Here is a 5457-nt window from a genome sequence, read left to right as displayed (position 1 = left end):
AATTCTATTCACTATTCCATAGCTAAGTTTGCGGATGCAATGAGATTGTTGTTTCATTTGGGCTATAGACGAGAGAATTGAAATTCGACTCCTATCTAGTTATAGCTAAGTATGCGGGTAATTATTGGGACTTTTAAAATTGTCGGGTGCAAAATCCGACGATGCGTAATTATATCTCAAGAGGGTTGTGTTGTGTTGATGGATTGTTGAGAGGAGGGTTCTTGATTGTGAAGCTTACACTGGATTGTTATAGGTTAGCGAACAGTCTTGAAACTTTATCTTTTGAAATTGCATGTAGCTGGGGTAACATGTCACATACACACGTTCACATTCGACTGAAGGTGTATCATTGATAATCGAGAGTAGTTATGAGCTTATTTTTGTGTGGAAAAACTTCTCTGAGGCTATGTTATACATGAGTCGTCCTTGCTTATGTGTTTGTTTTGTTTTCATTTTATCTTTGCATGACTTGCTCGAGGGCGAGAAAGGATTAAGTGTGGGGGAATTTGATAGTTGTGTTTGTGTTGCATATTTTAATATTATTCTGTTGTTGTTTTGCATGCATTTGTGTGTTTTAATTTAGTATTTTATTCGTATTTCATTTATCGTGTCTTCATTACATGTTTCCCGGTTTATTTTGTAGGAAGTGGCGCTTTGAAGAACATTTGGACAGAACTTTCATTGCTCGATCCGTCAAAGTCTACCGATCGAGCAAGGGATTTGAAGAAAGGAAGAATTGAATATAGACGTTTGGCCGCTCGATCCGCCAACTTCAACCGATCGAGCGGCCAGAAGAAGAAAAGTGTATTTTTGAAACACAGAATTTCTCGCTCGATTCGTCAAACTTTATGGATCGAGCGAAACAGGCTGTTCGGGAGGAAACTTTTATTTTTGGAAACTCTTTTATTTAGGATTCTAGTATATTATTAAGTCTTTATTCCGTTTTGTTAAGATTATTATCAGACTTTGAAGAGTAGAACACCAAGTATTCCTTGGAGGCTAGGTTTTTATTCCATCTTTTCTTAAGATTTCTTCTCTTCTTTTGATTTTTCTTTAGTTTTTCATAAATCTTTGTGGCTAGTTTCTAGAACTTGGTTGAGGAAGACAAGCCCTTGATTTTGTTGTTTGTGAGATTCGAATTTCCATTGTTTAATTATTATTGAGTATCAAAAGTTGTTTTTATTTATTTCATTCTTGTATGTGAGATTTTTGGATTGATCACCCTAGGATTTCACTATACAATCTACTGCTAAATTAAAAATCAAATACGTAATTGTTTGAATCAACTAATTTTCAAAGCAACTAAGATTTATATTTTCCGCTTGTGAATTTATTAAATTGTAGGAACAACAATTGACTATATTAAATACAATCTCTTGTGCTTGTGTTGTCTAGGTTCATCAGTTTCACTAGTTTGCATGCTATCGTGGATTTAAATCTAATCGCTTGTATTGGGTTAATTCAATGGTAAGGGTTAATTTAGAACGCTTGTGTCTAGTTAACTAAGATTAAGGTAAAACAGGAATTTAATTTTCAATGATGAATATTTGATAGAATTAATTATTTCTAGGTAATCGATGATCGAATGAATAATTTCAAGGGTGTAGTCGACCGATACCAAAGCTTGTTTTTAATTGATTTCTTTATTATAATTTAATCTTGCATGATAGTTGATAGAATTTAACTTTACATTTCTTTTAAATTTTCACACTACAAGAATAATGGTCTTTAATGACACACAAAAATGTCCTTATATGGTACTTTTGGTGACACTCACGATAAATGCCCTCTATTTTAATGTCGTCTTAGCCTTTGTGATATTTTGTAATGTCAAGATAAGATATTAATACCGACTTTATAAGTGTCACGAATTAAAGATTTCAAAACGACATAAAATGTCATTAAAGATTATTTGTAATGACATGTATGTTTGCTTGTATATTTATTTATAATAACAATAAAAAGTGTCACTATAAGTAATTTCTTATATCGGTTTAAAATGTAATTTTAGCCATACTATTGTGACATACATTAATGTTTCTTATACTTATTTATATGAACATTTAAAAGTTTCACTATTTGCTTTTTATAAGGACATTTTGAGATGTCATTTATTAGCTTTAAAATCACATATCTGAACAATAAGCGTACAATAGAAGGATTTGAGCATGCCTTGACCACTGCATCAACCTGCTCAACAAAGCCTAACTCAAAAAGCTTGTCAAATTCATCCAGGACAAGAAACTCAACCCTGAACATAGTAAAAAGAAAAACGATTGAAGAATCTTGAGGATATTACTAAAATCCAGAGGTAAAATAGGAATTCCACCTCGGAATAAAAAGATGGAGCTCAATGCATACACATTCGAGATTGAAGCATCTCACCACTCAAGTAAAAACAGATAAAAACAAATATTAGGCTTCACAGAAATGCTAAGTACAATACATTGGGCAACATAATAACACATGTTAGATGTTATCATTTTTCATTAGTTCTTAGTTTAAGGTGAGAAGGTGCTTAATTTAGACCGAGTAAATACGTCTACCACAAATTTTAGCGGCTTGGAGAAGCCTAGATATTAAGACCAGAAACAAGCGATAATTAGAGATAGGTATCTTACTTGCTCAAATCAAGTTTTCTTTTGCGAATAGCAAATTGCGCCCAAAAAGGTGTGGATATGAGAATATCACAGGGAAATTTGGAAAAATCAGCACCTTCAGCGAATTGTTTCGTCATTAATTTGATGTAAATAAAATTTCCTCTGGACAAATTCTTGCATTATCTCGCTGTCTTGAGCAGCTAATTCAAGAGTGGGGCAAAGAATCACTGCCCGAACACCATCCTTTGAAGCCCGCTGATGACATGAGATTGCTAAGTAGAATTTTTCAAAAATATTTTACAGCACCTAAAAACTTCATGCTTTATACATACCTGAAGTTTCATAAGTATTGGCAGACAAATGCAAAGTTTTTCAAGAACCAATAGGAGCACAAGCGAAACACTCTCTTCCCTGTAAAGAAGTAGAAAAATAAAATCATTAAAAGAAACACTCACAAGTACAATCGAACAACATGGGGATCAATTTCACTGTGATCTCCCTCTGAATCTGTTCAAATTTATAGTTAATTATCGAGTGAAAAGTGTGAAAACCCGAAACTTGGCCTCTAAGTTTTTTTTCAATTTAGGAATGATATCCAAACTTGGAAGAGGTAATCTTTCCTTTTCTTCGAGATTGAACAACTTGGATACAAATCAACTTATTTCAAAAATTAAATCAAGTTGATTTATTGACAGAATTTTTATTATCTATCAAGCTGATTTTATTTCCGTAATCGGAGCAACAAATCACTCTATTTTCAACCCCATATCTCGTCAACCTTTCCTATATAAAGCCACAAGACCTCTTCAAAAATCTCACACAAAAATACTATTTTTCACTCTATATTTTCGAGAAGCAGTTAGCCATTAGGGTCAAAAAATTTTCCACTATTCTCTTTTTATTTTCGAAATTAAGGTTTCCAATTTGTGTCAGATCCATTTTCGAGAATTGTGATTAGAATTAAGAGAAAAAAAAATATATGTAGGTTGGTCATAGGCCTTCGTGAGATAGGAATAAAATAAAGGAAAAGAGTGTTCTTATTGGCCAAGGGATTAAGCTCTCTCGAAAGTGATTTCTGAACTTTTCTTTCGGAATTGTCGGAGTTGCTGTACACATTCAAGTTATTTGATTTCTCATGCGTACCAAGGAAAGTGGGCTTATGTTTTAAAATTATATCTATGTTTGAAAATTCGATCGTTCATGTTAATCGTTGAAATTTTGTTATTTAATATTGTTCATGATGAAAATTTGTTAAAAGTATGTTTTGGCACTGTTAGGACTCAAATTATGAGTGAAAAGGAAATTTCTGAACCATGTTATATTATGGCCCTGATACGGTGGGTAATAATAACCGTTCTATGACCTCACCCCTTAGAGGGATTACATATAGGGGACTGATCAGTTAGCCACGATTAATGAGAGGAATTTCAGTGTCTGGCCAAAATATGTAAATCATGTTGATTTTGTTATGATGATGATGTTTATGTTATGTTATGATGAGACATGTTATGAGATGATATGTTTTGAATATGACATGCTTGAAATCCAAGTATGAGTTTTCTCAAATGAATATATCTATATATATGTATTTTTTGTATGATCGATCGGCCCCCACTTGCTGAGTGTTTCCCAAAACACTCACCCCTTACCTTTTCCCTCCCAGATGATATAGAAGAAGAATTAGAGGATCGAGAACAAGACCAGTTTTGGGGTTGGTGAAAGAAAGAACTTTAGGATTTAATTTTGTTATTTCTTTTGGGATTGTTGCATTTAATATTTTGATATTTAAGTCTTTTAGTCGCTTCCGCAATTATGTATTAGTTTTTGGGTTAACGAGTTGTAAAGACAATTTTTTTGGAGCTTTTATTTATGAGAAAATACTGGTTTGCATATACTGTATTAAGAGCCTGGTTGTTTTCGAATTTTATTTGAAAGCAATGGCGATGTCACCCGACCCCTGGATCGGGGCGTGACAGTAATGGTATCAAAGCAAAACCAAGTTCATGGTCTTGATGGAAAATTAGAATTTATAATTTATGATCTTGATGAAAAGGAACCACTTGGGTGTAGTATTTATATTGCATAGGCAATATAAAATTTAAAATAAATTTTGTTGGTGAATTATTGGTTTAAGTTAGATTGAATTATTTAAGTCGTTATTTTTGGGATTCATAAGGAATCATTGGGGTATTGGATTAAGTTTTGATTTTTGAAACTAGAGTTGAAATTTAAGATTTAAGTTTGATATTTGGACATTAATTATGATTTTTTAGATTTAAGTTTGAACATTATTATTGAAATAATTTAGTCTTATGTTTTTAGAAAACTAAGTTAATTCAAGTTTCGATGACGAAATTTTCATAAGGAGGGAAGGATGTGAACACCATAAACTTGGCCTCCAAGTTTTTTTTCAATTTAGAAATAATCTCCCAAACTTGGAAGAGGTAATCTTTCTTTTTCTTCGAGATTGAACAACTTGGATACAAATCAACTTATTTCAGAAATTAAATCAAGTTGATTTATTGACAGAATTTTTATTATCTATCAAGCTGATTTTATTTCCGTAATCGGAGCAACAAATCACTCTATTTTCAACCCCATATCTCATCAACCTTTCCTATATAAAGCCACAAGACCTCTTCAAAAATCTCACACAAAAATACTACTTTTCACTCTATATTTTCGAGAAGCAGTTAGCCATTAGGGTCAAAAATTTGTCCATTATTCTCTTTTTATTTTCGAAATTAAGGTTTCCAATTTGTGTCAGATCCATTTTCGAGAATTGTGATTAGAATTAAGAGAAGAAAAATATATGTAGGTTGGTCATAGGCCTTCGTGAGATAGGAATAAAATAAAG

General features: G+C 32.4%; 1 long non-coding RNA gene across 1 annotated transcript; it reads right to left on the bottom strand.

Annotated features, from left to right (window-relative positions):
* Positions 1-2134: 2134 nt before the first annotated feature.
* LOC140891476 (uncharacterized) lies at positions 2135-3078 on the bottom strand. The gene is made up of 3 exons (XR_012152529.1): positions 2933-3078; positions 2622-2855; positions 2135-2251 (listed from the first exon to the last, which is right to left on the bottom strand). It is a non-coding gene; the product is annotated as an uncharacterized lncRNA (long non-coding RNA).
* Between the last annotated feature and the right edge of the window lie 2379 nt (positions 3079-5457).

The sequence above is a fragment of the Henckelia pumila genome, chromosome 1 (assembly GCF_033568475.1).
Source record: "Henckelia pumila isolate YLH828 chromosome 1, ASM3356847v2, whole genome shotgun sequence".
Lineage (NCBI taxonomy): Eukaryota > Viridiplantae > Streptophyta > Magnoliopsida > Lamiales > Gesneriaceae > Henckelia > Henckelia pumila.
This window is presented reverse-complemented; position numbering and strand designations above follow the sequence as displayed.